The sequence below is a fragment of the Cibotium barometz genome, chromosome 3, assembly GCF_041138505.1.
Source record: "Cibotium barometz isolate CiBa-2024 chromosome 3, ASM4113850v1, whole genome shotgun sequence".
NCBI classification, from domain to species: domain Eukaryota; kingdom Viridiplantae; phylum Streptophyta; class Polypodiopsida; order Cyatheales; family Cibotiaceae; genus Cibotium; species Cibotium barometz.
The window spans coordinates 33,659,185-33,670,427 of NC_141048.1; positions in this window are offsets into that span (position 1 = coordinate 33,659,185).

Below are 11,243 nucleotides of genomic sequence, written 5' to 3' on the forward strand. Positions count from 1 at the left end.
GGAGAAGATAAATAGAAGAAATAAAGAAAATCCCCCCAAAAATGAGTAAATACTCACATAAGATGAAGTGGGGACTAAGGACCAAAGGAATTACTAAAAAAATGGATTGGGAATTCCCCCCTCATGAAGGAGGGGCCTACGTCACATGTGTGGTGGAGTTTAAAATTATCAAAAATTGAGATATTTCATCTCTCCTCTCTCCTAATTCAAGTCTAGTTCCAAAAAGTAAGCTAAACTGTCCTAAAAAAGGTCCAAACTTGACCAAACTGATCTGGAAATTTCTAGAAGCAGTTTGCTTGGTTAGAAGCTCACTTTTTTTCTTTAAATAGAAGCCTCCCCCTTTGTTGAAGCTTAGTAGTGTTTTATGCACTGTTACTCTACTCCTCTCAAGAGCCAAGAACTATGAATTTCTTGATAATTCACTAGTTTTTGACCATTCTCTCTTCTTAAGAATTGGTGGCCACTCTTGTTGCAAACAAGAGTAGATCCCTCAAACCATCAAGCCAAAGGAAAGCTCCCATAATTTCAAGTAAGTAAGAAATCTTACTTTTTCTTATTCTTTTAATGGTTTTCTAAATTGTTTGTTATCTTAAAATGATAAACAGATGCTATGCCTTCTTGGAAAGGCTTTCCCCCTCTCTCATGCTTAAAATCAGCCCTTCTTTATCCTAGTTAAGTGATCTAATTGTTGGAATTGAACTTTTCATATTGTTTCTCTCTTAAAAGTGAAAATTGATTAGTTTAGAATGCTTTAAACCAATTGGGGACAATTCCTAAGTAGATTAAGTTTAGAAAATTTGAAAAATGGTCAGCCATATAAAGGAGGTTATGGCAAAATTTTCTAAAAATTTGTGAAATAAATTTCATCTTTTATTAATCAAAAAGAGTAATCCCCATCGTTTGTGTATTCTAAAAGTGTCATTTTCATTCATGCATAGAAAGATGCATATTGATTATTTTTATTATAAAAGAGTGATTTTTAATAGAATTACATTCTATGCATAGAAAGATGCATATTGATTATTTTTTTAATTATAAAAGAGTGATTTTCAATAGAATTAAGTTCTATTCATAGAAAGATGCATATTGAATTTTTTTTAATTATACAGCTTCCCATTCTATACACAACCTTCTTGCTTCCCTATACACATGTATACCACTTCCATTGCTTTTTTAGTATATGTGCACAAAATTTGATGTATCCTTATATAAATACTTATAGAAATATGTCCCTAAGGGTGGATCCTAATGGAACAGTAATGGTCACATTCAAGTAGTACAAGAAATCGAGGTACACTGAGCACACTTCGTAGAGTTTTCGTGTCATGGATATGGTCAGAGTTGGTAAGGACTTGGGTGTGACTATGAAGAGGGCTTATTTTTCTCTAAGAGACAACTTTGTTCAAAATATTTCATTTGATGAAGACTAGTATGTTGTTGAAAGTCACAAAAGCTACAACAGATGGCCCCCTCCTTGTTTATTTTTAGCTATGCACTATGAAGAGAGTCTCTTCCTTTAGTATGTAACGATTGTGAGATTTTTGTTAGTATAATATAGATTTAAAACTAGTTTACCAAAAAAATCTTGCACTTTTATTCAACCTCTCTTAAGTTTCAATTCATGAGTAAAAATTCTCAATTATCGCTTGCGCTAATTTTTTGGAGTGTTGATGTATGGTTTGACTTATGTTCCATGAATCTAATGTAGTTTGGCCTCCAAACTATGTATATGACCAAGTTTTGACTAGCTACTTTGACTGTGAATATCTCTTAGAATTTAAATAATTTTACCTTTTTTCTTGAGGTAAAATGTATTAGGTTTGAATCATGGTTCATGGACGATTCTTACAAAGCTGATGTTTTGCCTTATTATACGTGGTGGATGGAGAGAACACCAATGGGTCCCATTTTACCTAACTAAGACATGCCAAAATTGCACCAAGGTTAAATTTCTTACCAATCTTGAGATATTTTAAAATTTATGCTTGCATCTAAGCAATATGATTCAAATTTAGATAGGAAACAAAAGATAACTAGACAGTTGAATAATATTATTCAAAAAAATATATTGATGCTATTCAATTGTTATACAAAAGAAACTACAAGAGTGTGTTTGAGGAATTCATCCTCTTAATATTTTTCTTCATGGTTATACACAACATCTCTTCCTCTAAGCAACATAGGATAGGAGTAGACCAAAGAAGATGCGACCATGATGCATGTAAGTGGATCTCTTATTGAAGCATGATTTAGGGTATTTAGGTGTAAGTGACAAATGTAAAAGATATTTATAATGTGTTGCATGGTGCATCCCGACTCTTGCAAGAAGATAATGGTTTCTAGAGAGGTATTGGAAACTCATTGAGGACTATGTGGCCTTCCACCTAGTCCACGTACTTCCCTAAACAAGTCTTCATTTTTGAGATTCTCTAAGCTCTCTTTCTAGCTCCTTTTAGAGATTTTCTAAGCTCTCTTTCTAGCTCCTTTAAGTGATTATCCACCTAGGCTTTGTCGAGGTGAACTCTTCTTCATCCAAAGTTAGAGGGTCAAATTCGGTTTATTTTGAGTCCAAAGACTATGTGGAGTCTTTGGTAGTGTCGTCCTCTTATAAAAATAAAGTGATAATAATCATCTTGGTTTTTATTAGGCTAGTAAGAGAAAGAGATTATAGCTTATTTCCAAGACAAAGGGTAATTGGGAATCTGGGATCTCTAGGGCATGTTGACTAGATGTCGGTATACTTATCTGAATATGACCCTTAAGTTAGTGATAAACAAGAATCTATGATGAGAGTTAGAAAGTGTAGCTTATTTATTATGTCCTTTTTATGGTTCATATTCTCATGGCATAAGAATGTCGGTTTCAATGGCATGAGAACTAAAGTTGATTCACATACTGATAGATCCACCTTGATTGGGCTTGGTTTAGGAGTGTTGGTGGGTAACCTTTGACTTCCCTTTCCACCATCATTCTCATTTCACTAAGATTATATAGCCCCAAGCCTACCTTAAGCTGACTTGAGCCTCCTAGGAGGGGATGTGCTAATCCTAGATCTAAATCCCTCATTAGGTAGCTTTGGGTGCATTTAGGGCATGTAGTTCCCTATGGACAACATTATATGAATAGTTGATAACATAAAGCCCACAAATAAGAAGCATAGTGCTCAATTAATGTTACATTTTCCTCAGTCATCATGACCATCTAGAATAAGGTGATAGCGTCATCAACATCTTTTACATCATTTCATCTTTATCCTTTTTGAAGATTGGTTATAAGTAGTCAGTAGCCCTTTGGGGAGGCCTATGGCCAAGCATAAATGCAACCTTTTTATAGCATACTGCCTTATGTACTTGGGATTAGGGATCCAAGCCAAGTATATGGGATAAATCTAGCAAGCCTACCATGTGTCAACTAGAGGAGGGCTGAGATTTCTTATCCAACACCCTTGCTGGCCACCACGACTAGCTAGATGCACAACCATGTCCCCACCAACATTCACGTGCCTGATGACCAACCTAACCACATGTATCATGTCCCAACAGTGCTCACCTGAGAACCAACCTAACCATGTGTGCCACGTCCCACTAGTGTTGCCAATGAACACACTCACAAGCATGTTGAAAGACATACCCCTCACCACCAGGCTTTGATACCATATTGGACACCATAGAGGTGGATGCACAAAGCACAAACCCCAATAGGAGTCGGCCAAACAACCTAAGGCCAGGTGGGGCCCCCTCACCTTAATTCCTTTAATCCGCCATAAAATGTGGGGGAATGAGAGGGGCCAATGGTGCATCCTACCTTATATACTAGGGATTAGGGATCCAAGCCAAGCATATGGGATGAATCTAGACAACCTCACATGTGTCAACCAGAGAAGGGACAAGTTTCTTTTCTAACAATCCCTAGTATTTCACACCCACCCACTCTCTTTCTATCCTCCACAAATAAAGGCACTACTGTGGTCAAGAAATGCCATCGAATTGAAGAGTTGTGTGACATTCAAGGCAAAAATGATGAGGCACGCATCCATGCAAACAACTTAGCTTCTTCAAAAGCAAATCATCACACAGAAATGATAACTAGGTTGGACATATTTTTCATTCTTTTAAATATAAGCAACTTTTTCCTCTTGGGTCATTAAGCTAATATTCTTAGGCTTAGAAAGATTATGTACTTATTGCATAAACATATAACGATTATGAATAGCATCATAGAAGCATCGCTTTAAGTTGAGTGAGTAGTCTAAAAGATTAAGGCTCCAATATGGAGAATTGCTACTTTCTTCCTCTTATATGCCCCTAAATGTCCTGAAGCAAGGCTAGTAATAAGCAAAATTATGAGTGAGTAATCTTGTTCCTAGAATACTTTATAATTCTCTTTTTTCTTTACAAGGACCACTAGCCAAGAAGATCATTCTTGTCTATTGCTCTCTTATTACCAAAGGAATTGTTAAAAAAGAAAAGAATGTTTTCCTCACTTCAATGGATATGTTTGTTATCTTATTACTAATATGTAGTAGGTACATTGTCTCCCCCCTAGCAAACTCCACTCTTACTTATGTAGCCAGGAAAAGATAGTAGCAAGGCCCCGAGTTGACCCAGGGTAATCCCCCTATGCCAATGGAAATGCTGCCTAGTGTACTATAGGCCTAGGCTAGTGCGGTGAATTAGCCCACCTCGTGGGAGTAGACACCCCCTTTGAGAAGTGAGAGGGTTTTGGTACAAGTGGCAGCACCTAACGGGGCTGAGGGGGTGATAGGTCGGCTCGGCCCCCTCATTGACTAGTCAACAATGTAGTATGGTCCATGGGGTATGCCCAACTAGTTCTTCAGGATGGAAGAATGAATTCTAGATTATTGGTGGATTGGTTTTGGTTTGCATACTTCTATGGACATGGATATGGAAGCATGGGTCTGGCTGCTGCTAACACAATTTCAAGGTCTCTTTTATGAATATTTTCCTATAGTTACCATTTTAATGTAACATAATACATATACTAGAAAACTCTCTATGTCTCTCTCTCTTCTTTTGTGTGTTTTGCATTAATGTTTCTACAAGGTGGGGCTATGAGATTAAAGGCATAAAGGCTTTTGCTATGTCACATTGGTATTAGTGCATTAAGTGCAACCACATCACTAAGCATTAAAAGTCCCACAGCTTCACATTAGAATATGTAAAGTGCACGTTAAGAGCTTCACATCATAATATGCAAAATGTAGGTCCCATGACTTCACATCAAACTACGCAATGATTCCATATCAACACTAGTAATCTTGTAAGGACTAGTAGCCACATCCATGCTATTTATTAAGAAGCATTAGCAAGGTCAAGCATGCATTAGATGAATCATTAGAGATTAGCTCTAGAATTTAGGTCCTTGAAGGAATACATTAGTGGGTTCCTGCTCTGCTGGGGATAAGAGGAGAAGCCCTTTTTAAGTTCATATTTTGCCTAATGACAAGTCCAAATAAGGTAAATGTAAGCGGTTAAGAAGCATCAGGAAGCATCAAGAAGGTTAGGCATGCATTAGATGAATCATCAGCATTCAGCCTTGGAAGTTAGGTCTTTGAGGGAATACCTCAGTAGCTTCCTGGGGATAAGAGGAGAAGCTTGAGTTAGGTACCTTGATCAACTTCAGTTCATCAATCATAAGTCAATGCATTCAGGAAAAAGGGTATCCATGCAAGGGGAAAACATTGGAACACATGTACAATCATGGAGTGTAATTGAGGTTAAATAGGAGATTTAGTTAAGTTGCCAAGGAGAAGTATATGGCAAAGTTGGAATCCCAGATCAGTAAAGCGATGATGACACTCATCCAAAGTTAAAGAAAAAAAGTTAGATTCTTTCATCAAGCTCAGCGCAAGGGGGGATGTCACATGCAAAGACCATACTAGGGAGTTTGGAAACTACCTATACTTTAGGAATTCCAAATGGTGGAACTTTTGAATATACTTATTATTGTATCTTGAGAACACCAAGTCTAAGTTTTTTGAACACTGTATATTTAGATCCTACTTCTACTACAAGATGACCATTTCCAACGCTTAGTATCAACAGTTTTCACGCTATCAAAATACTCATCAATATAAATGTCGAAATATGCTGTCAAAATGATCGTCGTAATAATCGTTAGAGAAGCATCAAAATAATAGTTGAAAACCGCATCAAAATAAAAGTCAAAATAAGCGTCAAAAACTATTTTTTTAATTTTTAATTTTGGACTTTTTAAAAAAAGTAAGTGTGCAAAAAAAGATAACATTGACAAAAACCAAGTGTTTATCAGCAAATAAAATTGAAATAAGATGTTTTAGATGATCATCGATCATCTCATTCTCAACGAGATCCATGGCTCTGAATACATCTACTTCCAGAAATACCTCTCCATCACCATCTTCATTAATAGGTGTAGCCTCCATATTTTCCTCTTCTATTTCAGCCATTAGAGGTGGTTGTGTTGAAAGTTGTTCTTCTATTTCTTCTTTGAATTCCAGATTAGTTGTTGTGTTTTCTTTTGGTTCAAGTGCTAGTAATTGTTGAATTACTATACCTTCATTTGATCCTTCTTCTAGTTGTTCAACTCGGATGAATATATGTTTTTTGTGCTTAAGTGGATTCCTCAACCTCTATTGCATCTAAAATTTCCATATCTTCAAATATTTATTTACTACGTGGATCAATTTGGATTACAAACAACCACCTCAAGTCCACCATGAAGACGTCCTTCTCACAATGCTCTGGTAGCACAAATGTGTCCCTTTGGTTTGTCCATATCTTTATGGAGTCTACTTGAACAAATCCGCTCTTATCTCTACGCATGGTTTCTTATGGTCCTTGAGTACTACCTTAAACCACTTCACATAAAAAATGAACATAGAAAACTTTATAAACCCAACCTTGATAATGACTTGTGTATCATTTCACAGTAATGAAGTATGCCAACTTCACTTCCACTTGAATGGCTTTCTTGATGAAAAACAAGTAGAGGGAGAGGAGACACACATAGAGGAGCAAAAGCTATTGTATTATCAAACCCTAACCATAGAGGGAAGCCATCTCCCTTCTCACACAATGCATAAAGCCCTAATCCATAATCTACAACACGCTACATGTGTTGTGTCCACATACAGCTAACCCTAGCTAGTGCCCACACACTATGACCAACTGGACGTGGTCATCAGGGATTTTATATTCACGTGATCACAAAATTTTTTTTGTTAATAACATGTGTGAACATGTTATTAACATGTTCACATGTTAACATGTTCACAAAAAAGCCGGTGGCAAGCGACCTGGTAACTGGGAAAAATCCCGCCGGGGTATAGCAAAAGCCCGGCGGGCCCGCCGGGATTTCTCTTTGCCCGGCGGGTCCCGGAGGGGTCGTCACATATCCCGGCGGGGTACATTTTTCTATATATATGGGCCCGGGGGGCCCTTTGGGATTTCATTGCTGACAGCATACACAGGTAATAAAAACTTGTGTGTGTGTGTGTGTGTGTGTGTGTGGGTGTGTTCGTGCGGGCAGCCGCCCACTGTCGCAATGCGCGGCAAGATGTGGGTGGTCCGCCACACGAGGGATGTGTGTGTGTGTGAGTTCGTGCGGGCAGCCGCCCATTGTCGCAATGCGCGGCAGGATTTGGGTGGCCCGCCACACGACTGGTGTGTGTGTGTAAGGCCATTCTTCGGAATGGTGCTTACCCTGGGGCACTTAGTCGGTAACGCGGCTAGTCTGTGTCCTATGGTAAGCATGGCACGCCGTAGCGGTACTAGTCGGTAACGCGGCAAGCATAGTATCGTTATGGCGATGTCACCTTCCCTTCCCTTCCCTTTGTCAAATGCGGACATATGGTCAGTAACGCGGCCAATGTATGTTCGTATCTTATTGGTATTCCCATAGAATCGGGCGGCATTTTGTCGTTAACACGGCAAGTTGGTGTCGTCCGCTAGTGCATAAAATGTTTTTTGCATATTACGGCATTTGATCGTTAACGCGGTCGAAAAAGTGTCGTAAATTTGCTTGCGTATTTCGGCATATGATCGTTAACGCGATCGAATAAATATCGTAAATTTGTTTGATTTGACTTGTATTGTTTTTATTGTGTTTGATCCATGCGATACTTGGTTGCTAACGCGGCATTAGTATTTCATGGATCAAAGTTTACATCATATTGTCTAAACGTTTTATTTTATAATATCGTGATTCTGAACTCGAAAAATATGAATCTCTCTCTTCTTACCCCCCTCTCTCTCTCATGATACACTTCACAACTCTTTCTCTATCTCTCTCATGATTCACTTCACAACACGATACATGTGTAGATAATGATTTTTTTTTATTTCTCTTAAAATATACATAATTTTTTAATAATTTCTTTTTTCTCCCTCTATTTACTTAAAAATTAAAACAATACATTATTTTTCTCTTTAGGAACTCACAAAAACATTAAAAATGTCATTTAATGTTTCTTCTCTCTATCTGTCTCTCATGATACACTTCACAATTCTCTCTCTTCCTCTCCTCTCTCTCTCTCTCTCTCTCATGAACAACTCTCTCTTCCTCTCCTCTCTCTCTCTCTCTCTCATGATACACTTCACAATTCTCTCTCTCTCTCTCTCGCAATGATACACTTCACAACTCTTTCTCTCTCTCTCTCATGATACACTTCACATCTCTCTCTATCACGATAGGTATGTAGATGAGGAGTGCTTTAGGATTACAAAACATTATTTTTCTCTCTTTAGGAACCCACAAAACTATAAAAAATGTCATTTAATTTTTCCTCTCTCTATCTGTCACACCTCTCTCTCTTCCTCCCCCTCTCTCTCTCTCTCTCATTCGATAATGTATACACTTCGTAAGTAATAATGCGCTTGTTGCGGTTGTCTCATGTTCGATAATGTATTGCATGATGTTGAGTTCAGTTACAATGTTGTTTGATATATTCTGTTTTTGATTGATCATTGATAAGTAATGATACACTTATTGCTGTTTTCTCACGTTTGATGATGTATTGGATGATGTTGAGTTCATTAAAATTACATGGTATGCATCCATCACACTGTTCCACCAACTTCTTCTCGTAAGCGCTCCCTTCAAGACTTTGATTTTCTCTTTCACTTTTTCAAGTTGAGTGTTCTCCCAGTCATGAAATGCCATGCATGTAAATGTTTCACAAACTGCATCTTTATTTCTAAGAAGAGACTCAAAAGTGTAAAAGTGAGTGCAAAACCTAGTCTCCGCTGGAAGCTTTAACATAACTGACATGCGAGGTCGAAACATATCTAAAACTCTCTGTCTCTTGAGCATGAATTTCACAAGCTGGCGAGCAGTGTCGACGATCGAGGCAAACCATTTGGTATCATCAGATTTATACCAATCTTTTAATACAAGATTCAAACTATGAGTATTACATCCTACCGGAAAAATATGTGGATATTGTCGCTGTAGGATTCTGGATGCATTTTTACAATTTTTTGCATTGTCCATGACGACTTGGACTACATTCTTGGCACCCACTTCCTCTATCACCACAGAGCTAATGACTTGAGCAATGTAAGCCCCAGTTTTGATTGAACCAGCTGAATCCACGGCACGGATGAAAGTCTCACGTCTAGGTGAAATAACCATTACATTAATTAATGGTTTTCTTTGCACACTAGACCATCCATCACTTACTATACTACATCCAGAAAGCTCTATATTGCTAAGAATTATTCTTTGTACACGTTCTTTTACCTGCGCATAACATTTCTCTAATAGATCATTTCGCATAGCATGGTACGTAGGCGGTGAAAACCCTGGTCCAAACTCACCAATTTTCTTCCATGCTCTCTTCCAATGGTCACTGTCCACCATCATCATAGCACTCCCAGAAAAGTAAATCGCTTCAGCGAGGACGAGTTGTGCATCATCGAGTCGACCTTGACGTAGGCTTTCTTGCAATGAAGTTTGACGCATGGGTATATTTCCTACGTCAAAGTTTTGCTTGCAAGAAGATGCACTGGGTAGATTACTTTCTGGTTGCACATTGCCGTTCGGGGTACAAGTAGGCGATGTAGCGGGAGTTTGATGATTAGAGCAACAGTGTTCTTGCTGCCTTGATACATTAACGGTAGGAGTGTCATGTTTTCTTGAATCTTTCTTTTAAATTTCTTCTCTTATGCGTTTGGCCACTATAGGTGCAGAGGGGTGGGTACATGACTTTTTCTTCGGTCCGCCTAAAAAGTGTTCTCTTAGTCGAGGAGCCCCACCTGATTTTACTGCATGGCATAGCTTACACTCCCAATCTATGAATCGATCACCAACGTTAATTGCATATTGCCACTCTATCCCAGGTGCCTTTTTTTTCCTGCTATTTGAAATTTGGACTCTATTGGAGGTATCACTGGATCCAACATTGTCCTCCATCTCAACAGATAACCTATTCAACCAAGCGTATAACAATGAATACACAAATGAAAAAACAACAAATCACTCACGTATAACAAAACATACATTAGCAAACAAATTACTTCGAAACTATCTTGACAAATACAAAAGATCATCACATAACACAAAACTACTTCAAACTATCTTGCAAGGTCTTACTACAAAACTACTTCGAAACTATCATGCACATTGCACCCCCAATGAAGGATGCCTTTTGTACCCAATTAAGGATACTTTACACAATCAAAGATCTATACTTGCCCAATACTCTAGTATAGGACAATAGACCTTCTTTAACATTAACAAAAAAAATCAAAGATCTATGCTTGCCCAATACTCTAGTATAGGACAATAGACCCTTGTCTACTCTAAACTATATCAAGTATCAAGAACCAATACAAGCCCCTAAGCAGGACTCTTGGCTCCATCAAACCATTCATAAAGCAGAATGAGGTAGATTACGTACGTGGCTCAAATGCAAAGCTGAATGACTCCAAATTTGTCCCTAAATCTCCGCAAGTATTAGCTACGAACCACACCCTGCCCCCAGTTCAAAGAACTAAGGACGAGTGGCTCAATAGCCTTAGGAGTGCCTACAAGGAAAGATGACAGCCCCTAAAATAAGGACGTTCTTCCCAAGAGGACACTTCTAGCAACTCGAGAGCTCTACAAGTACTTTGAGGAGAGATATCACGCCCCCAAAACAAGGACTATCTTCCCAAAAGTTGTACGATGGGTGTCGGGCAGTGTTTATATACAGAATAGTACCCCGCCGGTTTTCCTTGTTTTTCCCGACGGGCCCGCTGGGC